The 27,845-nt window shown below is 45.2% G+C and overlaps 1 long non-coding RNA gene across 1 annotated transcript; it reads right to left on the bottom strand.

Annotated features, from left to right (window-relative positions):
* Nucleotides 1-106: 106 nt before the first annotated feature.
* On the bottom strand, nucleotides 107-27,713 carry LOC116980830. The gene is made up of 3 exons (XR_004414072.1): nucleotides 27,552-27,713; nucleotides 10,366-10,375; nucleotides 107-118 (listed from the first exon to the last, which is right to left on the bottom strand). It is a non-coding gene; the product is annotated as an uncharacterized LOC116980830 (long non-coding RNA).
* Between the last annotated feature and the right edge of the window lie 132 nt (nucleotides 27,714-27,845).

Here is a 27,845-nt window from a genome sequence, read left to right as displayed (position 1 = left end):
ATCACTAGGTGCTGAAATTACGGTAAAAGACATCGAAGAGTCAATTAGATCTTTAAAAAACGGAAAGGCCGCAGGCCCTGATGGTCTAAGCTCTGAATTTTATTAAAACATTTATGATCTGATTTCTCCACGTCTACAGACACTACAAATATGCTTACACTCAACAGAAACTCCCAGAAACTCTAAATGAATCTACAATCATACTTATACCAAAAACAGACAAGGATCTTGAAGACCCAGTTTCATAGAGAGCAATAGCTCTCCTAAATACTGATCAGAAAATATTAACCAAAATCCTATCTCATAGATTGAGCTTAGTGATTAACAAATTAATACACCCCGACCAAACAGGCTTTATTCCAAAACGTTACTCATTTTATAATCTGAGAAGACTATTCAATACTAGACTAAGTGGGACCCGTTGTGTCCCATGTTCACACGGGAGGGCTGGACCCCCCACACAATATTCCACCTCTCCACCAATTCCACCAATTCCACCTCTCCACCAATTACTTCAACCCAAACAACCATTTGCAGTGCATTTTTACTTCAAAACAACCATATTTTCATGTTCAAACCACATTTAGGACACTCACAGTTGAGTAGACATGTGTTCAGTGTTATTCAGAGCTCAGAGAGACGTGACCCTCTGGCTTCCTCCATCTTGCAGAGACTGAGTGAGGCACACCACTTCCTGGTTTTATAGTCCCTCCCCCTCCCTCCAGCAGGGGCAGCAGAGAGAATGGCTATTTAAAAAAAAACCATAAAAAATCTCTCTGAATTTTCATCGATGGGAAAAATCCTCTGGTCCCGGAAGGCGGAAGGGGGCTCTGAGCGAGATGGCCAAAAATGACGGCCGTAGGTGGCGGCTTTCTCTCGGAAATCGCAGCACAGTGAGTCAAAAGCAGTCAAGATCAGACTTTTAGTAATATACTAGACCAAGTGCAGACCCGTTGGGTCTGTTTCCCCAACGCACGTTTGGGGGGTGGGGGGTGAGGCTTCACACTTACCACCTGGGTCTATTCAGTCTGTTCCTCCAAAGCACGGTTGCGGGGTGGGAATCTGGCTGGGGCTGGGGCTGGGGCTGGTGCAAAGGCATATGTAAATGGATCCATCCCGATTGGACATACGTGAGCATTGGGCATTGTGACATCACACGATGGAAATGAATCAAAAGGCAGATAGGCAGCCGGACAGACGACGGACGTCGAATGGACGCCGGCAGCCACAGACTTTTATATAATACTAGACCAAGTGCAGACCCGTTGGGTCTGTTTCCCCAATGGCGTTTGCGGGGGGGGGGGCGGGGGGGGGGGGGCTGCGGCATCACACTCACATTAACCCCCCCCCAAACACACAGGTGGGGGGAGGAGGGGTGAGAAGAGGGGAGGGAGGGGAGAGGAGGAGGAGAAAACGGGACAGATTTGGGGGGAGAGAGGGGGATGGGGAGAAAGATATGGGGGAGGGGGGATGGGGAGGGAGGGAAGGAGGGGGAGAGGGGTGGGGGGAGAGAGGGGAAAGAGTGGGGAGGGAGAGTGGAGGGGGAAGGGGGGAGAGATGTGGAAGAGTGGGGAGGGAGGGGTAGGGGGAGTGGTGGAAGAGGGACAGAGGGGTAGGGGGCGGGGGGAGAGGGAAGGGGGTGGGGTAGAGAGTGAAGGGGGGGGGGGGAGAGGGATGGGTGGGAGAGGGAGAGGAGTGAGGAGAGGGAAACATAGAAACATAAGATTCTATAAGATCCCCCCTCAATCTTCTAAATTCTAGCGAGTACAAACCGAGTCTATCCAGTCTTTCTTCATATGAAAGTCCTGACATCCCAGGAATCAGTCTTGTGAACCTTCTCTGTACTCCCTCTATGGCAAGAATGTCTTTGGGCATTGGGCATTGTGACATCACACGATGGAACGTTCACCAGGGGCTGGTGCAAAGGCATATGTAAATGGATCCATTACTAGATTGGATATATGTGAGCATTGGGCACTGTGACATCACATGATGGAACGAATCGAAAGGCAGAAAGGCAGCCGGACGGACGGCGGACGGCAGCCACACAGTTTTAAATATAGATAGATAGATTATATACTCAAATAGAATTCCTAATGCAGATCTAGCAATTATTTCGTTAGATGCTGAAAAAACATTTGACCAGGTAGAATGGTCATATTTATTTTCGGTGATGGAAAATTTTCAACTGGGAGAGAAGTATTGTACATGGGTTAAGTTGTTATACTCTAATCCAACAGCTGGAATATTAACAAACCAAATGTTATCAACTAAATTTAATCTTTCTAGAGGCTGCAGACAAGGATGTTCACTATCCCCACTATTATTTGCTCTTGCAATTGAACCACTAGCAGAAAACGTTAGAACCCATCCAGGAATACACGGGTACAATACTAGAGACACAAGGAATAAAATGTCTTTATATGCAGATGATGTACTGATATATATTACAAAGTTAGAAACTAGTCTTCCAAATCTATTAAATCTAATAACTCAATTTGGTCAGTTTTCAGGATATAGAATTAATTGGAATAAAAGCGAAATCATGTCAATAACAAAACTCAATTTACATACATTATAACAATTCCCCTTTAAAATAGTTAAAGATAAACTTAAATATTTAGGAATCTACGTAACTAAGACATATACCTCTTTATCTATATTACTAAATCTCTGATCTTGACCGCTTTTGGCTGACTGTGCTGCGATTTCCGAGAGAACGTCACCATTTTTTCCGTCGATGAAAAGTGAGAGAGATATTAATGTTTTTACAAAATTCCCCATTCTCTCTGCTGCCCCCACTGGAGGCAGGGGGAGGGACTATAAAACCAGGAAGTGTCGTGCCTCACTCAGTCTCTGCCAGACCCAGGAAGCGAGAGGGTCTGGCAGAGACTGAGCTGCGAATAACACTGAACGTACATGGTAAATGGTAGGGAATTGAAGAATGCAGGTGAACAGAGGGATCTGGGAATAACTGTGCACAGTTCCCTAAAAGTGGAATCTCATGTAGATAGGGTGGTAAAGAAAGCTTTTGGTGTGCTGGCCTTTATAAATCAGAGCATTGAGTATAGAAGTTGGGATGTAATGTTAAAATTGTACAAGACATTGGTGAGGCCAATTCTGGAGTATGGGGTACAATTTTGGTCGCCTAATTATAGGAAGGATGTCAACAAAATAGAGAGAGTACAGAGGAGATTTACTAGAATGTTGCCTGGGTTTCAGCAACTAAGTTACAGAGAAAGGTTGAACAGGTTAGGGCTTTATTCTTTGGAGCGCAGAAGGTTAAGGGGGGACTTGATAGAGGTCTTTAAAATGATGAGAGGGATAGACAGAGTTGACGTGGATAAGCTTTTCCTACTGAGAGTAGGGAAGATTCAAACAAGGGGACATGACTTGAGAATTAAGGGACAGAAGTTTAGGGGTAACATGAGGGGGAACTTCTTTACTCAGAGAGTGGTAGCTGTGTGGAATGAGCTTCCAGGGAAGGTGGTGGAGGCAGGTTCGTTTTTATCATTTAAAAATAAATTGGATAGTTATATGGACGGGAAAGGAATGGAGGGTTATGGTCTGAGCGCAGGTATATGGGACTAGGGGAGAATACGTGTTCGGCACGGACTAGAAGGGTCGAGATGGCCTGTTTCCGTGCTGTAATTGTTATATGGTTATATGGTTATATGGTTATATGAACGCACGTCTACTCCTCGGTGAGTCCCCTCGATGTGGCTCTAAAGTGGCTGCAGCCCTTTTTTAAAAGTTTGCGTTCACAAAATGAATTTTGGTTGTCGGGTGTCTGCAGCCCAATTGTTTGCCTCGTCTTGGCTTTTAAAATCGTTGCAACAGTTGGATGCCTGCCCAAGCATCCATATGGCCCACAATGTCTATACTAGCCCTCTGGAAACCAGTACCTTCGGCCCGCAACACATATAGTAGCGCAACAGACAGCCCCCACCCACTGGTAAGCAGTATTGGAATTGGTGGGGAAATGGAATATTGCGTTGGTGACCAGCCCTCCCGTGTGATGCTGGGACCCAATGGGTCCCACTTAGTCTAGTTTAAACTAAATTTTCCACCCTTACTGAATAAACTACACAAGAATATTCAGTACTGGAAAACACTTCCCATTTCAATGCTTGGTAGAATTAATGCTATAAAAATGATCTTCTTCCCTGCGACTACTGTACCTATTTCAATTAATCCCGATATATATCCCCCAATTTTTTTTCCAAAAAGTCGATTCCACTGTTACAAGCTTTATTTGGGATTATAAGAATCATAGAATAAGTAAAAAACATTTATGTAAATCAAAGATAAATGGAGGTTTGGCCTTGCCAAATTTCTTGTTTTATTTCTGGCCAGTCCATATAAAAAACATGAATTTCTGGCTGGAAGAAATGGATCAACAACCAGATTGGTTAAGGATGGAAAAGAAAGACTGTTTACCTTTTGAAATTGGTCCGATTATATTTGCTCCTACAAAACTGCACAAAAAAACCTATAATTAATTCCACCTTTTCTCTTTTTTGATATTTGTAATTATTTTTTCTCTCTTTCTCTCTCCATCTATGTATAAAAAAAACACTAGAAGCCGAATTAATCAACAATTAAAAATTTTAATATTGTATGATTGATGTATATGAAAAGTTTTTTTACTATAATATGTAACTGTACTTTATGATATGTTTGCTTCTATTAAAAATATTTTAAAAAACAGTGCATTTTTACTTCATTAGCAGTGCATTTTTACTTCATTTGCAGTGCATTTTTACTTCATTCGCAGTGAATTTTTACTTCATTAGCAGTGCATTTTTACTTCATTTGCAGTGCATTTTTACTTCATTAGCAGTGCATTTTTACTTCAAACCAACCATATTTTCATTTTGAAACCACATTAAGGGCACTCACAGTTGAGTAGACATGTGTTCAGTGTTATTCAGAGCTCAGTGAGACGCGACCCTCTTGGTTCCTCCATCTGCAGAGACTGAGTGAGGCACACCACTTCCGGGTTTTATAGTCCCTTCCCCCTCCCACCAGCAGGGGCGGCAGAGAGAATGGCAATAAAAAAAAAAAACATTAATATCTCTCTGATTTTTCATCGATGGGAAAAATCCTCAGGTCCCGGATGTTGGAGGTGGCCAAAATTGATGGCAGTAGGTGGCGGCATTTTCTCGGAAATCACGCCACAGCGAGCCAAAAGCGGTCAAGATCAGACTTTTAGTAATATAGATGAGAGGCATAGATATGGTAGACAGTCAGAACCCATTTCTCAGGGTCGAAATGTCAAAGACTAGAGGGCAGTGCTTGAAGGTGAGAGGGGCAAAGTTTAAAGGTGATGTGCAAAGTGAGAGGGGAATATATTTTACACAAAGGATGGTGGGTGCGTGGAATACACTGCCAGGGGTGATGGTGGAGGCAGATGTGAAAAAGCTGTTAAAGAGGCTTTTAGATGGAACATGGATATGCAGGGAATTGAGGGATATAGATCATGTTCAGCAGGGACATTGTGGGCCGAAGGGCCTGTCCCTGTGCTGTTCTAGGTTCTCCACAGACAGCACAAGTGGTGAGGGATGAACTCTTGGCACGATGAGGCAGCACGTCCATCAGCTTAGCCACGGTGTTGATCTACAAAGTTGAAAACTTAATTTTAACGAATGCTCACGAATTCCACAAAGTGTTTAGTTAACTTTTCTTCAATTGTTTTTTTTCTTAGGGTAGAAACTGAGGTCTTCATTTTGCTGGGAGATTGGTTTGCTAAGTTTCTGCTAAGCTTCGTAAGCACACTGCATCTGGGTTGGGATGTAATGTTAAAATTGTACAAGGCATTGGTGAGACCAATTCTGGAGTATGGTGTACAATTTTGGTTGCCCAATTATAGGAAGGATGTCAACAAAATAGAGAGAGTACAGAGGAGATTTACTAGAATGTTGCCTGGGTTTCAGCAACTAAGTTACAGAGAGAGGTTGAATAAGTTAGGTCTTTATTCTCTGGAGCACAGAATGTTAAGGGGGGACTTGATAGAGGTCTTTAAAATGATGAGAGGGATAGACAGAGTTGACGTGGACAAGCTTTTCCCATTGAGAGTAGGGAAGATTCAAACATGAGGACATGACTTCAGAATTAGGGGACAGAAGTTTAGGGGTAACATGAGGGGGAACTTCTTTACTCAGAGAGTGGTAGCTGTGTGGAATGAGCTTCCAGTGGAAGTGGTGGAGGCAGGTTCGATGTTATCATTTAAAATAAATTGGATAGGTATATGGATGAGAAGGGAATGGAGGGTTATGGTCTGAGTGCAGGCAGATGGGACTAGGAGAAAATAATTGTTCGGCACAGACTTGGAGGGCAGAGATGTCCTGTTTCCGTGCTGTAATTGTTATATGGTTATATGGTTATATGGGTTGTACACGCAATCTCATAGGAATGTTGGCAAATTATCAAAGTGACTCAAGAAACTGCAGACAGTGCAATCTTGAGCAAAAAAAAAGCACTGGATGAACTCAGTGGATCAGGCAGCATCGATAGAAGGAATGGACTCAGCCTGAAGAGGTGTCCCAGCCTGAAACGTCACCTGTCCATTCCCTCCATAGATGCTGCCTGACCTGCTGGGTTCCATTTGACATTTGTGTACCAAGGGCAAAATTAGAATTCTTTCAAACTGCATGATATCGCTTTTCACTCAATAGATTAGTTTAGTTTAAAGATACAGCGCAGATACAGGCCCTTTGGCCTGCCGAGTCCACACCGACCAATGATCCACAAACACTAGTGCTATACTATATGCACTTGGGACAATTTATAATTTTAACCCAAGCCAATAAGCCTAGAAACCTGCACACCTCTGGATTGTGGAGGGAAACTGGAGAAAACCCATGCAGCTCATGGGGAGAATGTACAAACTCCATACAGACAGCACCCGAAGTCAGGATCGAGTCTGGGTCTCTGGCGTTGTAAGGCAGCAACTCTACCGCTGCACCAACACCTGCCCACAAGTGCAGACTGAATTCTGGAAAATCCTAGTATTATAATATATTGAAGGATTTATAACAGCAATAAGATTTAAATATCATAAAAGTAACAAAATTTAAGCTTTTTCACATAAAACATTGAAGCAGGTACTATAACAGCATTTAAAAAAACATTTGGACAGGTACATGGATAGGAAAGGTTTAGAGGGATATGGGCCAAATGTGGGTAAATGGACTAGGTTGGATGGGGCATGTTGGTCAGCATGGGCAAGGTGGGTCGAAGTGCCTGTTTCTATGCTGTATGACTCCATGAGAAGAACTAGCGGGAGCGGATGATCGATGGCCAGCATGGACTTTCAATAATTGCTCCCAATTTATTCAAACTGAATTAGACTTTACTTTCAAGAGTCAGCGGGACTCTTCAGCCCATCGAGGCCGTGCCGACCATTAATCCCTGTACACTAACACTATCCTGCACACAAGAGACAATTGACAGAAGCCAATTAAACCTGTACATCTTTACATGTTAATAGTCACATAATGGAACAATACTGTTATTGCTAAGGAAAGCTGTTTTTTAAATCACATTTCCTTGATTGTTCCTAGACTGTGGCTCTACTGGTGTTTTTCATCTTATAAATTGTCTAATCCTAGGGACGACAGATGGCACAATGGGCTAAGTGTTCGGCTGGCAAGCGGAAGGTAGCTGGTTCGAATCCCGCTTGGAGTGCATACTGTCGTTGTGTCCTTGGGCAAGACACTTCACCCACCTTTGCCTGTGTGTGTCCTTGGGCAAGACACTTCACCCACCTTTGCCTGTGTGTGTGGATGTAATTATGTGAAGCACTTTGGGGTCAATGCAAGTTGACTAAAAATGTGCTATATAAATAAAGAAATTTAATTTAATTTAATTTAATCTGAGCTTTAATTTGTGAGTGAAAACAATCAATTTCATACAAAATAGTTGATAGCAGTTTTTAAAAATAAAGAGTCTGATGAATAATATAATTTCCTGTAGGAACAGTTAATTGTATTGTGAACTATTCCTTCATCTCCCACACAACCCTGGCATAATTCAGTTGGGTAAGCTACTGAAATAAATCATGATGAATATTTTGTATCATGCAATTTGTAACATTTCTGTAAACTCATATCAAACATTAGACTTTCATAGATCATCTCTGCCTTTGGCATTTTGGTAACAATTGTAAATACATTTTAACTATAAATTTTGTTAAATTAGAAACCTTTGCCCAGGCTAGTCTTGCGGTTTTCGTCTGAGACATTCTGAATGAAAGTTTCAATTTTGGTGTAATTTTTTTAAAGAAATGCAATCTTCGATGGTACTCGACTTTCCTATGCAAGAGGGTGGAGAGAGTCGTTCTATGACATTCCTATCATTTAGCTCTCTCACAAACTTAATGACAGGGAAATGTGATTGAATATTGACAAGATTTCAGGGTTTTCCCACCAAAGCATCGTCAGCATGTTCAGCAATCCCCAAATGTTAAAGTATTTATGTGGCCTTTGCTATTCCTGGCTTCTACCTTATGTCCATCATTATGATCTGCTTAAATGTTTTGTGTGCTTGTGACGGTCACTTTTCTCCACTATAGGGAAACCTGGGGGTGGGGGTAAAGTATTTCTTTGCATTTTATTATGCTGCACACATGTATCCAGAAGCTCCTTCTAATAGATACTGCCCTGCAGATTGTGTTATACGCAAGGTAAAGGTGTACACCAAAAAAATTATTGATACTGCCTGTATCTCAGTGTTCATCTGTAAATAGATTTGACTGTAACCCAGTTGTCAAGAATTCCATTCGCTTTATTAAACTTGAAAACGAGACAGCTTTACAATCTCAAATGTTTTGTTCATGTATTGAAAAAGTTGATATTTTGCGATGTACACACTGGAGATTCTGTTCTCAAACCACCGTGGAACAACATTTTGTCTGGAACGTTTGCCATATTTTGTTCTAATCATTTGGTGCTTTTAAGTTTGTGCAAGTGTAGATACAATGCAAACTGTACTCCCCACAAGATGGACCTGACCCTCATTAAAAGACATCCACAGAACAGTGCTGTGTCTAATGTTTTATTTAATATATATAAAAAGATGGAAGACCAACCAAACTTCATTAAATCAAAAAGCTTTTTATTAAGATGTAGACAAAGACTTTTAAATGCTGGTTTGCAAAAAAAGACAAAGTGCTGGAGTAATTCAGTGTGTCAGGCAGCACCTCTGGAGAACATGGATGGCTGATGTTTTGGTTTGGGACCCTACTTCAGATTGAAGGGTCCTGACCTGAAACGTTGCCCAGTGATGCTGCCTGACCCACTGAGTTACTCCATTACTTTTTATATTGATTAAAACTTCCTCTTAAAAATGCTGAGTACAACACTGAAAGCACATGTCATCTCAACAATTCAGTTTCAGAATCACACCCATCCCTTTATTAAGCATCAACTGCATCGCCATAAGGTTGAGAGAAATATCTTCACATGATTCTTTGATTACAAGATCTCTTCTGTTCAGTCCAGGGGGCACATGTGGGTTTTTTTTTTTTTTAACTCCATACATTCTCCCCTATCCGTTCATTTAGGTTTAACAAACATATTTATGGCCTCTACAATTCATAGACATAGAAATTGATTATGCAATAGAACAGGAAACACACTCTAGGTGAAGTTAAGATTTAAGACAAGGTGTGTTGTGCAGAAGCCAGCTCAGTGAAAGCAAGGTCACTGTTCAGAATGCGTCGTCAAGCGAATGGCCAACTGTGGCCGAGGTCACAGATCTGATACTTCCTTCATAAGGAAGCATTTCATACACTGTTACATGGAGGTATTCATCTTTGCCACAGCTGATCTAAAAGACAAAACAAAGTTATTGTTCCAGCCAAGAATATCATCCACATTATATAAAAGTTTAGGCTGGAAATATACAAGACTGGAAGACACAGCAAGGTTGGTACACTGACCATCAATCACCCGTTCACACCAGTTCTATGTCATCTCACTTTCTCATCCACTCCCTGCACACCAGCGGCAGATTCCAGAGGTAAATTAACCTACAAACCTGCACGTCTTTGGGATGTGGGAGGAAACTGCAGCAATCACGGAGGAAACCCATGCTATCACAGTGAGAACCTATAAACTCCACACATAGACAGGACCAGAGGTCAGCATCGAACCCTGGCCTCTATCACTGTGAGGCAGCAACTCTACCAGCTGCGTGACTATGATATTGTCTAGGCCAGGTCTCTCCTTACAGATCAGTGAACCAATAAGAAGCAATCTCATTTAGCACTAAATTATTTTGAACGTCTGAACAAGGATATAACCATATAACAATTACAGCACGGAAACAGGCCATCTCGGCCTTCTAGTCCGTGCTGAACACTTACTCTCACCTAGTCCCATCTACCTGCACTCAGACCATAACCCTCCATTCCTTTCCCGTCCATATACCTATCAAATTTATTTTTAAATGATAAAAGTGAACCTGCCTTCACCATGTCCACTGGAAGCTCATTCCACACAGCTACCACTCTCTGAGTAAAGAAGTTCTCCCTCATGTTACCCCTAAACTTTTGTCCCTTTATTCTCGTCATCTTGTTTGAATTTTTCCTACTCTTGATGGAAGGAGCTTATCCATGTCAACTCTGTTTGTCCCTCTCATAATTTTAAAGACCTCTATCAAGTCCCCCCTTAACCTTCTGTGCTCCAAAGAATAAAGACCTATCTTGTTCAACCTTTCTCTGTAACTTAGGTGCTGAAACCCAGGCACCATTCTAGTAAATTGCCTCTGTACTCTCTCTATTTTGTCGACATCTTTCCTATAATTTGGCGACCAGAATTGTACACCATATTCCAGAATTGGCCTCACCAATGCCTTGTAGAATATTAACATTACATCCCAACTTCTATACTCAATGCGCTGATTTATAAAGGCCAGCACACCAAAAGCTGTCTTTACATAGAAACATAGAAAATAGGTGCAGGAGTAGTCCTTTCGAGCCTGCACCGCCATTCAATATGATCATGGCTGATAGGTTTACCACCCTATCTACATGAGATTCCACTTTCAGGGAACTATGCACAGTTTTTGCTAGATCCCTCTGTTCAACTGCATTCCTCAATTCGCTACCATTTACCATGTATGTCCTATTTTTATTTGTCCTGCCAAGATGTAACACCTCACACATATCAGCATTAAATTCCATCTACCATCTTTCAGCCCATTCTTCCAAATGGCCTAAATCTCTCTGTAGACTTTGAAAATCTACTTCATTATCCAAAACACCACCCGTCTTAGTATCATCTACATACTTACTAATCCAATTTAACGCACCATCATCCAGATCATTGATGTATATGACAAACAACAGTGGGCTCAACACAGATCCCTGAGGCACCCCACTAGTCACCGGCCTCCAACCTGGCAAACAGTTATCCACCATTACTCTCTGATATCTCCCATTCAGCCACTGTTGAATCCATCTTGCTACTTCACTATTAATACCGAAAAATTTAACCTTAACCAACCTTCCATGTTGAACCTTGTGAAAGGCCTTACTTTATGTCCATATAGACAACATCCACCGCTTTACCCACATCAATTTCCCGAGTAACCTCTTTAAAAAATTCAAGAAGATTAGTCAAACATGACCTTCCAGGCACAAATCCATGTTGACTGTTCCTAATCAGACCCTGTTTATCCAAATGCTTATATATATTATCTCTAAGTATCCTTTCCATTAATTTGCCCACCACTGACATCAAACTAACAGGTCTATAATTGCTAGGTTTACTCTTAGAACCCTTTTTAAACAATGGAACAACATGCGCAGTACGCCAATCCTCCAGCACCATTCCCGTTTCTAATGACATTTAAAATATTTCTGTCATAGCCCCTGCTATTTCTACACTAACTTCCCTCAATGTCCTAGGGAATATCCTGTCAGGACCTGGAGACTTATCCACTTTTATATTTTTCAAAAGTGTCAGTACTTCCTCTTCTTTGATCCTCAGTTTCCATAGCTACACTATTTGTTTCCCTTACTTCACATAATTTAATATCCTTCTCCTTGGTGAATACCGACGAAAAGAAATTGTTCAATATCTCCCCCATCTTTTTTGGCTCTGCAGATAGCTGTCCACTCTGACTTTTTAATGGACCAATTTTATTAGGATGAAGAGGAAAGATGTGTAGGAGGGAACTGCAGATGCTGGTTTATAATCAAAGTTAGACAAAATCTGGAGTACCTGCAGAGAGAAGGAATGGTTGACATTTCGGGTCAAGACCCTTCAAGTTTAGTCTGAAGAAGGGTCTCGCCCCGAAACGTCACCCATTCCTTCTCCCCAGAGATGCTGCCTGTCCTGCCGAGTTACTCCAGTATTTAATGTTAAAGTGGAAATATGTTTTCTTGAAGACGGCATCTGGACAAAAGGCTCACTCAAAATAAGGGGTAGGCAATCTGAATTGAAATTAGATTTTTAGATCATAAGATAGGAGCAGAATGAGGCCATTTGGCCTGTGGAGTCTGTTCCATCATTCGATCATGGCGGAGCTATTTTTCCCCCGCAACACCATTCTCCTGCATTCTACCCGTAACCTTTGACACCCTTACCAATCAAGCACCTATTAGTCTCTGCTTTAAAGATATCCAATGACTTCCACCTCCAGCTGTGGCAATGAATTCAACAGATTCACCACCCTCTGGCTAAAGAAATTCCTCCTTATCTCCATTCTAAGGATATATCCTTTTCACTCTGAAGCTGTGCCCTCTGGTCCTAAACTCTCCCATGAGTGGAAAGATCTTCAACATCCACTATCTAGACTTTCACTCACCGGCTAACGTTGGGAACTGTTTTCTCTGGAAGGGCTGTGGAGGCAGAGTTTTAGCAAACCAAAAGCTGTAGCATTCTAGTAAATGGAGTTGGCAGCAGGACAACGTTAACAGGGTGGAAGATCATGCATGATCTTATTGAATGGTACAGTGCGTAGCCCAAATGACCTCTCTCTGTACCAGTGCGAGCATCACATCCCCCACCCCAACCCCCCCCCCCCCCCCCCCCACCTAAACTTTAGAATTTAGGTGGGGAGAGGGGGGGGGGGGGGGGAGGGGGAAGTACCTTTGAACAAATAACTACAGGAGTGCACGATAAGAATTACTCTTCAAACATAGAAATAGATGCACACGAGATAATTAAACGCTACCAAGGTTATAATTAGTACAACAAAGGACTGTAGATGCTGATTTATACCAAAGATAGACAAAGTGTTGGAGTAACTCAGCAGGACAGGCAGCATCTCTGAAGAAAATGCATGGGTGACATTTCACGTCAGGGCCCTTTCTCAGAAGTTGAAAAGGGTCCTGACCTGATACATCACCTATCCGTGTTCTCCAGAGATGCTGCCTGAACTGTTGAGTTACTCCAGCACTCTGTCATGTTTGCCACTATCAATGTCATGTTTGGCAGAAACACTGGCCTGTTCTTGAGCTGTATGATGTTAAAAGTTATTATGCACAAGCTCAAGAATATACATTTTTAAATGAATTGCTGATAGCCTAAAGTGCATGTATAAACTAGTCAGAAGTGTTTAATTGTCGTATGTACTGACAATGGAACAATGATATTCTTACCTGCATCAGTCTAACAGGCCTCTAAACATAATACTCATAGATAACATAAACATTCAATAGCAAACTTACTTTAAAATAGTAGTTGGTACCAGCTACAACTTGCGTTCTGTACAATACGACCACATATACATCAAATGTTCTCTGAAGTTGCTTTCCAACATCAGACTTAAACTGGAAAAATACAAACAAAAAAAGTTTCAGACTACAGAACGACTTGCGATCTAATTAGGAAAAGTGTCACAGACTTTCAGCAGCAGTGGTGCAGCAGGTAGTGTTCAATCCCAACTGCAGTTGCTGTCTGTGTGGTTTGCATATTCTCCCTGTGACCGTGTGGGTCCCCTCCGGGTGCTCCGTTTTCCTCCCACATTCCAAAAACATGCGTGTTTGTAGTTTAATTTGCCCCTAGTGTGGAGGATGTGAATGTGGGTTAACAGAACGAGTGCGAGGGTGATTGATGGTCGGCATGGAATGTAATCGAGTAGCAGAGGCAAAGAGGCAGTTGTTAAAAAGATCTAGCTGGTATGTGGTGATTTCAGAGCATCAGGTTATTCATTAGACATTTTACAATCAACACAATTTTAGAATGTGGAACAATACAGCACAGGAACAGGCCATTCGACCCACAATATCCGTGCCAAACAGGATGTCAATTAAACTAATCACTACCTGCATGTAATCCATATCCCTCCATTCTCTGCATATCCATGTCTATCTAAAAGCCTCTTAAACACCACTATCATATCTACCTCCACCACCACCCCTGGCAGCACGTTCCAGGCACCCACCATTCGCTAGCCCAGGAGGCTGTGGGGTGATCTTCTCAGGTGTACAGGTTCACAAGAATAGGCAGGGTGAATGCACACTGTCTTTTACCCAGGGTAGGGGAATCAAGAACCAGAGGACATACGTTTGAGGTGCGACAGGAAAGATTTTATAGGCACCCGACAGGTAACTCCTAATTAAAAATGGTTCACAACCGGAGCTGGCGATGGCAGACTGAGCGCAAATGTTCGGCAAAACGATCGCCAAATTACGTTTGATCTCACCAATGTACAGGAGGTCTCATCGGGAACACCGGATACAAACTTAACATTTTTCTTTTAGAATTACAGAGCTCCACCACTTGTGACTTTGTTCTATAAGAAGTTTTAATAATCTTCAATTTTAGATTCCACATTTCAGGAGCCATGTCTTTGCTCTTATGCCGAAATAATTGTTTTCAAACATTAACTTCAAAACAGCTTGCTGATGTTACTTTAAGCTTGTGACAGGAAAATTGATTATACTTGAAGAATGAGTTAATCTAAAAACCACAGAAATGCTAGGAATGGCAGCTGTGGACAGCATTTGTGGAGAAAGTTGACATTGTGGAGAGAGAAAGTTGATAATGCAGGTAAATCGCCTTTCATTCACATTGATTTATTCAATGCTTTTTCTTGTCTTGCAGAATTTATGCAAGTTATGGATGATACGTTTTTGGGTGCAGTCCAATTCTGTGTCAGCACAATATTTTCATTGTACCAGTAATCCACCACTTGAGAAACTTGATTTGAAACCACACCCTGGTTTGTCACTGCTTGCCCAAGACAACTGGAAAGTATTTAGTTTTAGTCTTAGAGATACAGCCTGGAAACAGGCCCTTCAGCCCGCTGGGTCCATGCCAACCATCAATCACACATCCATGTTATCCCACTTTCACATCCACTCCCTGCACATTTGGGGCAATTTCGAGGCCAATTAACCTACAGACCCATACAGGGCAGGATCGAACCCAGGTCTCTGGTGCTGAGGGGTCCGAGAGCAAGAAACTCTTATATTATTGGCTGGCTAGCTTTTGTATTTCAGCTTTTCTCCACGGATTACCTTTTCAGTTACCTTCTATTTTTCTTGTTAAAGCTTCCTAATCCTCTGGCTTCCCACTAATCTCTGCAATGTTATATGCCTCCTCTTTTAGTTTTATGATGTCCTTGACTTCCCTTGTCAGCCACAGTTGATTCTCTACCTAGATTCATTCTTTCTCTTTGAAATGAAAAGATCCTGCATCTTCTGAATTATTCCCAGAAATTCCTGCCATTGCTGTTCCACCATTATCCTTGCTCAGGCCCATTTCCAATCAACTTTATCCAGGTCCTCCCTCATGCCTCTGTAGTCACGTTTGATTAACAGAAATGTGGACATATCTTCATCTTCTCCCTCTCAAATTGCAGGTTGAATTTTATCACAGTCACTACCTCCGAATGGTTCATTCACCTTAACCTCCTTAATCAAATGCAGATCATTACACAATAGCAAATCCAGAATTGTCATTTCCCTGTTAAGCTCAACTACAAGCTGCTTTAAAAAACCCATCTCCGAGACACTCTACAAATTCCCTCTCTTGAGGTCCAGTACCAATCTGATTTTCCCTGCAGGTAAACACAAAATGCTGGAGTAACTCAGCGAGTGAGGCGAGTTACTCATGGAGTAACTCATTATCTATGGAGAGATGGAACGGGTGACATTTCGGGTCGAGACCCTTCTTCAGGTGAGCCAACCGGCTGCATGTGTTTCACACTTTTGTCGACACTACAGCACTGTCCCCACCTTTCCTCCACATATTCATCTCCCACCCATTGTATTTGTACTCCACTATTTGAGATTGTTTTCCCCACATTCACCCTCACTTCTCCCCATTCCAAGTTATCCAACCCTTGAGAGCAGAGAACGGTACATCACAGGAACAGACCCTTTGGCCCGCAATGTCCACGCCCGCATATGGTCCATATCCATGTGCCCACCAAAAAGCCTCTTAAATGCCACTGTCAAACCATACCTGCCTCCACCACCACCCCTGGCAGTGTGTTCCAGATACCCACCGCTCTGTGTAAACAAACTGGCCCCGCACACCTCCTTTAAATTTTGCCCTCTAGTTTCTGACATTCCCACCCTGGTCTAGATCTGCAACCCCTGGCCCCAAGTGCTGACACGCCAGGTGAGTGTGTGGGCGGGTGAGCGAGTGAGTGATTGCCTGCGCCTCCCAGCTCCTGCTGAAGCATCAAGAATTGTCTTTATCTGCCAAACAAATTAAAGGCGAGGGGATGGGAACTCACTGTATCTCGGGGGCGACCGGCTGCTGCTCGCTTCCCCCCCCGCAGAATCTCTGTGGCCCCAGTTGTTCGTTCCCGTACTCGTGCCCGCTCTCCCCGTACTCGTGCCCGTACTCGTGCCCGCTCTCCCCGTGCGGGCGCCCCTATATATACCCTGCCGCCCGCCTGCCCGCCAATCAGGGCGCAGGGAATGACGGCCCCTCACTCTCAGTCGAGAAGTGGCCCCTCAGTGGGGGGGGGGGGGAGGGGGGGGGGGGGGGGGGGGGGTTGGTGGTCACCACAACTTTCTATTCTAAAGTTTTGCAAACTGGACCAAAGCATGTTTCATCCACAAACAAGTTGACAATGATTTCAGACATATAAACATATCTGAACATTGTTTACCCATTTGTTATCATGTATTGCTCTTACCTCCTTAGATGGAAGGTTCCCAACATATTGACAAAATGCAGGGCTGCCGACTTTGGGTGAGTGTTGGGAGTGAGAAATTGCGAGAGACCATGCCCGAGGGAGTGTATCGACCAAGCCCGAGGGAACATATCAACCAAGCCCGAGGGAACGTATCAACCAAGCCCAAGGTGTCCCCCCTCCCATTGGTATGGAGCTTTTGCATTTTTCAGCTTGAAATTGTGCAATCTGGTGCATACTGTAGCGAGTCTTTTAACTTACACTTGAATGCAATATATATGCTTTAAATTGGATTAGCTATGAATAAGGTTAAACTAAATTACATTCCTAATTACATTCCACAGTAGAGCCAGACTCTGAACAACACGTGCAGCACATGAATGATCTTAGTATATTCATGCATGGAAATCAGATTATAATCAAACACTTGGCCCATGTTGACCAACCTGGGTCTCACTGCACACCTGGTACTACTCCTGACCCTAACTCCAGTTGCATACCTTCTCTCATTCCTGACCCCGAGTCCAGCATTACACCTGACCCCCAATTCTATCCTGATCATAGCTGTTTACCTGCTTAGGTTCCCAGTGCTGAACACTCCCATTGTCCCAGCTTTGACTGCACACCTAGTACTATTCCAGACCTTGACTCAGGATGCACACTTGGCCTTGCCCCTCTGTACGGACAATATATCTGACCCTCTGGACGTAACCTAGTACCTTCTAGTCCACATGTGCTTATCTAATGCGGCAATCTTTTATGGGGCACTTCACAGACCAAATTATCTATAACAAAATTTGCTACATCCATTGGCTTCCTTGTTATCTAACATGCTAGTTAATTTGTCAAAGAAGTCATCAATTGGTTGAACACAATTTCTCATCCATAAAATTATACTCACTCAGTTGTATAAGTATTCTGTTACCATTTCCTTAATTTTCCTAACAAACACTCCTGAAGTCATTTTCACCCCCAATATTTTCAGTATTTTGCTGTCTTCCTCTCAACGGACTTTTCCGAAATCCAGTCCAATAACTGTATATTTAAGCAATATTATTCTATTAAATGTGATCATGAGAGTACATAATATTTTCTGTGGTATTCATAAAACAATGATAAAAAGATCCTTGTTTTCATTGCACCTACCAACATGCATACATTATATTAGAGTTAATATGTACCGTGCGCAAATTTATGTTCCAATGCTCCCCACTCCTAATTACTTTTACATTGAAGTGATTGAAATCCATGAAGTTTAAATTGCATCAGAAAAATAAAACCTCTGGAATGGATGATATTCATTACATGGTTGGTCGGAGTCAGTATCAGCACTAATACCATATTAAACTTTGAATCTTCAGAAGTCCTGGTTCAAGCTAAAACTAAAGACAAATAATAATCTCCTCATACATTCCCCTGCAAGTATCTCTGTTCCTCCTTTAAAATATGCTCCTTCTTTGACCAAGCTCTTAAATATCGCATCTGAAGGGGAGAAGGCAGGCACGGGTTATTGATTGGGGACGATCAGTCATGAATGGCGGTGTTGGCTCGAAGGGCCAAATGGCCTCCTCCTGAATCTATTTTCTATGTTTCTATGAATCAGTTTCCATCTGATTACACTCCTTGAGGATGTTCATCTACGTGTTCAAGTAATAAAACAATGAGATTGGGGACATTTCTATTCAACCTGTCATAGGAATGGGGGGGGGGGGGGGGTTGAAATAGTCAGTGAGGTAAACAAACATAATAGTTGAGTGGAAAATGACAATAGTGCTACCTTCCCAATATTTAACTGAAGGAAATAATGGGTTATCGGTGCTGTATGTTGTGACAGACAGCCTGACACCTTGCATGTCATTTTAATATTACGCATATCCCATCCCCCTGGATATTCCGGATTAATAAATTTAAGTTTTGTCAACTAATTACAAATCAGGCTAATTTCAAATCAATAACATTAGCCAAGTCAGAAACATATTAAGCGCTGAGCATTGGGATCCAGACATCACGGACAACTGGCCTCAGTTCCCCGCTCACATCTGGCAGTGCTCTCCGTCGGAACCAGGGGCCGCGGAGTGTTTTTGAAAGTGGGGAGGCTGAGCGATCACTTATCACTGGCCTTGGGGGGTATCCGGCGAGGGAGTGGAGCAACAGAGTGGGGGAAGGGTGTGGGAGGGGGGTATCCCCCCTCCCACGGTAGGGACTTGTTGACATTTTATGTATTAAAATCATGTTTTAGTGCATTGTAGAAGTCTAATTTCTATGTTTTTTGTTTGAAGTATTTTTAATAGGTAACTTTCTAAGGGGTAACGTTTTACAAACAAAGGATGGTGGGTGTATGGAACAAGCTGCCAAAGGAGGTAGTTGACGCAGGGACTATCCCAACATTTAGGAAACAGTTAGACTGATACATGGATAGGACAGATTAGGAGGGATATGAACCAAAAGCAGGTAGTGTAGCTGCGACATGTTGGCGGGTGTGGATAAGTTGCGCTGAAAGGCCTGTTTTCACACTGCATCACTCGATGAGTGCATTATACCTCTACCATGCATGAATGTTTCAAAATAAAATGGTCGAGTTTTATTGCCATACTAGACTAAGAGGGACCCATTGGGTCCCATGTTCACATGGGAGAGCTGGTCCCCCAACGCAATATTCCACCTCTCCACCAATTCCAATATTGGTGGTCAGTGGGGAGGGGGGAGCTTTCTGGAGCACTGGTATGAGTGTTGTGGGCCATTTCAAGCAGGGTGCAAGGCCACCGAATTCAAGTGCAGTTTCATACCACTTCAAGCAGGGTGCAAGGCCACCATATTCAAGTGCAGTTTCATACCACTTCTAGCAGGGTGCAAGGCCACCAAATTCAAGTGCAGTTTCATACCACTTCAAGCAGGGTGCAAGGCCACCATATTCAAGTGCAGTTTCATACCAAATCAAGCAGGGTGCAAGGCCACCAAATACAAGTGCAGTTTCATACCATTTCATGTAGGGTGCAAGGCCACCACATTCAAATGCAGTTTCATACCAATTCATGCAGGATGCAAGGCCACCACATTCAAATGCAGTTTCATACCATTTCAAGCAGGGTGAAACCACCATAAAACCACACAAAACACCATACTTACAGTTCAGCAGACATTCAGTGTGTTCAGTTGATTCTCAGCTCAGACAGAGTCGTGACCTCTCCCTCTCCCATCATGCAGAGACTGAGCCACACCCATACTTCCGAGTTTTAAAATCCTTCCCCCCTCCCACCGGAAAAGGTGTGGCCTTCATGGCGTAATTGACAAGAGAGAGATTCTCAACATTTTTTAAACAATAATAACACTTTTATTTTTCATTGATGGGAAGAATCCTCAGCACCTGATGAGCGGAGGGGGACTGAGTAAGATGGCCAAAAATAAAAGCCGTAAGTGGTTGATTTAAAATCAATATACAGTGCAAACTGGAAGTTGTCAAGTTTAGACCACCAACTATTTGCAGTGCTTTTACTTCAACCCAAACCCCCACCAACCATTTGCAGTGCTTTTACTTCAACCCAAACCTCCACCAACCGTTTGCAGTGCTTTTACTTCAACGCAAACTCCCACCCAACCATTTGCAGTGCTTTTACTTCAACCTAATCACATTTTCATTTTCAAACCACATTAAGGGCACTCAAGGTCAGTAAAACCACACTCACAGTTCAGTAGAGAAGTGTTCAGTGTTATTCACAGCTCAGACTGAGAGACGTGACCCTCTCACTTCCCCTTGCAGCGACTGATTGAGGCACAACACTTCCAGTGTTTTATAGTCCCTCCCCCCTCCCACCAGCAGTGGCAGCAGAGAGAATTACAACATTTTTAAAACGTTAATAACTCTTTTATTTTTCATCGATGGGAAAAATCCTCTTGTCCTGCGCAGCGGAGGGGGACTGAGTAAGATGACCAAAGATCACAGCCGTAAATGGCAGCGTTTATTTCTAAAATCATGAAACAGTAAAACAGGTCAAGATCAGACTTTTAGTAATATAGATACTCAAGCATAGAAACATAGAAAATAGGTGCAGAAATAGGCCATTCGGCCCTTCGAGGCAGCACTATCATTCAATATAATCATGGCTGTTCATCTACAATCAGTACCTCTTTCCTGTTTTTGTCCCATATCCCATGATTTCCTTAGCCCCAAGAGCTAAATGTAACTCTTCCTTGAAAACATCCAGTGAATTGGCCTCCACTGTGGCAGAGAATTCCACAGATTCACAATTCTCTGCATTAAGATGGTTTGTCCTCATCTCAGTCCCAACTTAAACAGTGACCCCTGGTTCTGAACTCCCCCAACATCGGGAACATTTTTCCTGCAGTTACAGTAAGGGGAAATCAGGTAAGCAGGATGCTTTCTCCAACCACCCCCATTTGAAGGCCACTATCATATAACCATATAACAATTACAGCACGGAAACAGGCCATCTCGGCTCTTCTAGTCCGTGCCGAACACTAACTATCACCTAGTCCCATCTACCTGCACTCAGACCATAACCCTCCATTCCTTTCCCGTCCATATACCTATCCAATTTATTTTTAAATGATAAAAACGAACCTGCCTCCACCACGTCCACTGGAAGCTCATTCCACACAGCTACCACTCTCCGGGTAAAGAAGTTCCGCCTCATGTTGCCCCTAAACTTCTGTCCCTTAATTCTCAAGTCATGTCCTCTTGTTTGAATCTTCCCTACTCTCAATGGAAAAAGCTTATCCACGTCAACTCTGTCTATCCCTCTCATAATTTTAAAGAGCTTTATCAAGTCCCCCCTTAACCTTCTGTGCTCCAAAGAATAAAGACCTATCTTGTTCAACCTTTCTCTGTAACTTAGGTGCTGAAACCCAGGCAACATTCTAGTAAATCTCCTCTGTACTCTCTCTATTTTGTTGACATCTTTCCTATAATTTGGCGACCAGAATTGTACACCATTTTCCAGAATTTGCCTCACCAATGCCTTGTACAATTTTAACATTACATCCCAACTTCTATACTCAATGCTCTGATTTATAAAGGCCAGCACACCAAAAGCTTTCTTTACCACCCTATCTACATGAGATTCCAACTTCAGGGAACTATGCACAGTTATTCCTAGATCCCTCTGTTCAAATGCATTCCTCAATTCGCTACCATTTACCATGTACGTCCTATTTTGATTTGTCCTGCCAAGATGTAGCACCTCACACTTATCAGCATTAAACTCCATCTGCCATCTTTCAGCCCACTCTTCCAAATGGCCTAAATCTCTTTGTAGATTTTGAAAATCTAATTCATTATCCACAACACCACCTATCTTGGTATCATCTGCATACTTACTAATCCAATTTACCACACCATCATCCAGATAATTGATGTATATGACAAACAACAGTGGACCCAACGCAGATCCCTGAGGCACCCCACTAGTCACCGGCCTCCAACCTGACAAACAGTTATCCACCATTACTCTCTGGCATCTCCCATTCAGCCACTGTTGAATCTATCTTACTACTCCACTATTAATACCCAACCATTGAACCTTCTTAACCAACCTTCCATGTGGAAGTTATCAAAGGCCTTACTGAAGTCCAAATAGACAACATCCACCACTTTACCCTCATCAATTTCCCTAGTAACCTCTTCAAAAAATTCAAGAAGATTAGTCAAACATGACCATCCAGGCACAAATCCATGTTGACTGTTCCTAATCAGACGATTATATACATTACTAGACCAAGTGCAGACCCGTTGGGTCTGTTTCCCCAACGGCGTTTGTGGGGGGGGGGGGGGGGCGGCGGCATCACACTCACATTAACCACCCCCCAAACACACAGGTGGGGGGAGGGGGGTGAGAAGAGGGGAGAGGAGGAGGAGGAAACAGGACAGATTTGGGAGGGAAAGGAGAGCGGGGTAGGGCGTGAGAGAGGCGGATGGGGAGAGAGATGTGGGGGAGGGGAGGATGGGGAGGGAGGGGAGGAGGGAGGGAGGGGGAGAGGGGTGGAAGAAGAGAGGGGAAAGAGTGGAGGGGGAAGGGGGGAGAGAAGTGGAAGAGTGGGGAGGGAGGAGTAGGGGGAGTGGTGGAAGAGGGACAGAGGGGTAGGGGGAAGGGGGCGGGGGAGAGGGAAGGGGGTGGGGTAGAGAGTGAAGGGGTGTGGGGGAGAGAGGGATGGGTGGGAGAGGGAGAGAGGTGAGGAGAGGGAAACATAGAAACATAGAAATTACGTGCAGGAGTAGGCCATTCGGCCCTTCGAGCCTGCACCACCATTCAATATGATCATGGCTGATCATCCAACTCGGTATCTTGTACCTGCCTTCTCTCCATACCCCCTGATCCCTTTAGCCACAAGGGCCACATCTAACTCCCTCTTAAATATAGCCAATGAACAGGCCTCAACTACCTTCTGTGCCAGTGAATTCCAGAGATTCACCACTCTCTGTGTGAAAAATGTTTTTCTCATCTCGGTCCTAAAAGATTTCCCCCTTATCCTTAAACTGTGACCCCTTGTTCTGGACTTCCCCAACATCGGGAACAATCTTCCTGCATCTAGCCTGTCCAACCCCTTAAAATTTTTGTACGTTTCTATAAGATCCCCCCTCAATCTTCTAAATTCTAGCGAGTACAAGCCGAGTCTATCCAGTCTTTCTTCATATGAAAGTCCTGACATCCCAGGAATCAGTCTGGTTAACCTTCTCTGTACTCCCTCTATGGCAAGAATGTCTTTGGCAAGGGAGATGGAGAGGGGGGAGGAGAGAGGGGTGGGGGAGGGGAAGAGAGAGGGGAGGGGGAGAGAGGTGTGGCGGAGGGGGGAGGGAGGGGAGGAGGGAGATGGGGTCGGGGAGATAGTGGGAAGAGTGTGGAGGGAGGGGGAAGAGTGGGGAGGGAGAAATGGGGTGGGTGAGAGAGTGATGGGGGTAGGAGGAGGAGGGGAGGAGACGGAGAGGGCTGAGAAGAGTAAGAAGGAGAGGGGAAGGGGGAGGGGAAGAGAGAGCGATGGGGATGGGGAGAGAGGTGTGGGGGATGGGGGGAGGGATGGGGAGGGAGGGGAGGAGGGAGATGGGGTAGGGGAGGGAGGGAGAAGATTGTGGAGGGAGGGGGAGAGCGGGGGGAGAGAGGGGAAAGAGTGGGGGGGAGAGAAGTGGAAGAGTGGGGAGGGAGGAGGGAGGAGGAGAGGTGTAGGAGGGGTGGTGGAAGAGGGACAGAGGGGTAGGGGTGGAGGGGAGAGGGGAGGGAGGGGGAGAGAGAGGGCTGAGGGACAGAGAGGGAGAGGGGTGGGGTAAGGGGGAGAGAAGTGGAGGTGGGGAGGGAGGGGTAGGGAGAGTGGTGGAAGAGGGACTGAGGGATAGGGGGAAGGGGGCGGGGGGAGAGAGGGAAGGGGGTGCGTTAGAGAGGCTAGGGGTGGGGGAGGGATGGGGGTGGGGTGAGAAGGGAGAGGGATATGGAGAGGGGTAGGAGAGAGGGGTGGGGGAGGGGAGAGAGGTGTGGGGGAGAGGGGAGGGAAGCGAGGAGGGAGATGGGGTAGGGGGTAGAGGGGGAAGAGTGTGGATGGAGGGGGAGTAGTGGGGGGGGGAGGGGGTGGGGGACGGAAGGGGGTGTGGGGAGGGGGGTGGGGAGATGGAAGGGGGTGGGAGAGGGAGGAGGAGAGGGAGATTGAGAAGGGGAGGAGAGAGGGATGGGGGAGGGGGAGAGAGGTGTGGGAAGGGGAGAGAGGTGTGGGGAGGGGGAGAGAGGTGTGGGGAAGGGGAGAGAGGTGTGGGGAGGGGGAGAGAGGTGTGGGGAAAGGGGAGAGAGGTGTGGGAGGGGGAGAGAGGTGTGTGGGGAGGGGGAGAGAGGTGTGGGGAGGGGGAGAGAGGTGTGGGGAAGGGGGCGGAGGGAGATGGGGCAGGGGAGGGAGGGGGAAGAGTGTGGAGGGAGGGGGAGAGGGGTGGGGGGGAGAGAGGGGAAATAGTGGGGAGGGATAGTGGAAGGGGGGGGGGAGGGACTGTCCATCTGTTCCCCATTCCCTTTCACCCCCAATCCTCTTTCTCTATTCCCACACACGTGATGACACAGGCTGCGGGGGTGGGGGGGAGGGGCTGGGGCTGGGGCTCCTGCATAGGCATATGTAAATGGATCCATTCCGATTGGACATCTGTGAGCATTGGGCATTGTGACATCACACGATGGAACGTTCAGCAGGGGCTGGTGCTGAAGCTGAATCTATGAGTGAGAAGCCAGTTTAGTTTTGAAATATTGGGGGGGGGGGGGGGGGGGAGGATGTGATTAAAAACGTGTACTTAAACACGACGTAATGTAATGAGGAGCGGATACTTAGAAAGAAAAGTGAAATCTCTACCGAAATGGAAAAGATGTCGGCGATTCTGCGTCCAGTTTCGGAGTTGCAGGGAATCAATGGAAGAAATGTGGCCGGAAGCCAGGCCGGAAGCCGTACATGTAAATGGATCCATTCCGATTGGACGTCTGCGAGCCTCGGGCATCGCGATTGGACGTCTGTGAGCATCGGGCATTGTGACATCGCACGGCGGGAACGAATCGAAAGGCAGGCAGGCAGCCGGACGGATGTCGGACGGATGGGGCGAGAGTTTTATAGAATAACTAGACCAAGTGCAGACCCGATGGGTCTGCTCCCCCAATGGTGTGATCCCCCAACCCAATATTCCACCATGCAACCGTCTCCTCCAATGGAACTGAAGCCGTTCCCAAATGTAAGATTCCAGCACTCCCCTGCCTCCCTCATCCAATTGCACCTCCCCTGCCTGCTGCAGCAGTGAAAAGTTCAGAGTGTTCCTGTCTTGCAACTTTGTTTCGAAGTGTGTTGGAAGCTGAAATGGCTGCTTGTGTGAGAAGCCAGTTTATTTGTGAAATACTGGGGGGTGGGGGGGGGGGGGAGAAGGATGTGATTAAAAACGTGTACTTAAAGACGACGAAATATAATGAGGAGCGGATACTTAGAAAGAAAAGCGAAATCTCTACCGAAATGGAAAAGATCTCGGAGATTGAGCGTCTGGATCCGGCGTGGCAAGGAATCAAAGGAAGAAATGCAGCCGGCAGCCGTACATGTAAATGGATCCATTCCGATTGGACATCTGCGAGCATCGGCCATTCCGATTGGACTTCTGCGAGTATCGGGCACGAATCGAAAGGCAGGCAGGCAGCCGGACGGATGTCGGACGGATGGGGCGAGAGTTTGATAGAAAGATAGAAAGATAGAAAGATAGAAAGATAGATAGATAGATAGATAGATAGATAGATAGATAGATAGATAGATAGATAGATGGATGGAACAACAATCCGCCAATCCTCCGGCACCATTCCCGTTTCGTATGACATTTGAAATATTTCTGTCACAGACCCTGCTATTTCTACACTAACTTCCCTCAATGTCCATGGGAATATCCCGTCAGGACCTGGAAACTTATCCACTTTTATATTTTTCAAAAGTGTCAGTACTTCCTCTTCTTTGATCCTCGTAGTTTCCATAACTACCCTACTTGTTTCCATTACCTCACATAATTCAATATCCTTCTCCTTGGTGAATACCGAAGAAAAGAAATTGTTCAATATCGCCCACATCTCTTTTGGCTCTGCAGATGACGCTGCACCAACTGCTCCTGGGCCTCTGTGGAACAAAGCCCCGCGCTCCATTTTTAAACTCACTGCCCAGACGCTGTTCCAACCGCTCCTGGGCCTCTTCCACCATTTTAACCCAGTGCTTGGCACTTACTTCCAGCAGCCACTGGTTGTCCTCCAGGATGCACCGAGCCGCAGCCTGATCAAGCCGGTCACCTGGGCGAATTTGGCACAGAAACTCTCACGGCAGCGGCGCATCGCATCCAATGCTCCGACGGCCCGGGACGCTTGCACTGAGGCTGCTCCATGGTCAAAACTGCAGTGAGCGACTCGCTAGCCTGGCAAATACTCGCCAGCCCTGGTTCCCCGTCCGCACCTTTCCGACCACTGCTTCTGCTTTCAACACCCGCCACCCATGCAGTTGATATGAGTTTCGAAATTTTCATTGATCACAGAATTTCTCACGACAGAAATGTGTGATTCTCACGCTCAATGCGTGAGAGTTGGCAGACCAGCCTCTCTATCCCCCTCTCTCTCCCCCCTCTGTCCCCTCTCTCCATCCCCTCTCTTCCTATCTCTTTTTCGAGAGGGCGGGGAATCGTGAGGCGGGCTCTCCTCTCACGCCCGGCGAGCCCAGCCAGAGCGCTCCCGCAGATACTTGCACAACGCGCGCACCAAGGAGCTCCCATCTCCCCACGCGACTAACTCGCTTCTCTCCTCTCTCCCTCCCCTACCTCTCTCTCCTCACCTCTCTCCCACTCCCAATCACTTCACACCCCCTCTCTCTCCCTCCCCCCCTCTCTCTCTCTCCCTCACCCCCCTCTCTCCCCTCTCTCTCTCCCCATCTCCTTACAATCTCTCTCTCCCCCTCCCTCTAACGGCAGCGCCGCAATGCTTCCAACGCCTCGAACGGCCAGGGACTCTTGCACTGCTCCATGGCCCGGAGCTGCAGCGAGCGACTTGCCAGCCTGGCAAACACTCGCCAGCCCTGGCTCAGTGTCCCCATCTGTCCCCGCCACTGCTTCTGCTTCCATCCCTCCCTCAGCCCCTGTGCTCCAACACCCGCGGCCGATGCAGTTGATATGCATTTAAAAATTTTCCCTGATCACAGACTTAGGGATGGGAGGTGAGTGTGGGAAGGGAGTAGGTTTCCTCTGGGTGCTCCAGTTTCCC

This window comes from Amblyraja radiata, chromosome 14 (genome assembly GCF_010909765.2).
Source record: "Amblyraja radiata isolate CabotCenter1 chromosome 14, sAmbRad1.1.pri, whole genome shotgun sequence".
In the NCBI taxonomy this organism is placed as follows: Eukaryota; Metazoa; Chordata; class Chondrichthyes; order Rajiformes; family Rajidae; genus Amblyraja; species Amblyraja radiata.
This window is presented reverse-complemented; position numbering and strand designations above follow the sequence as displayed.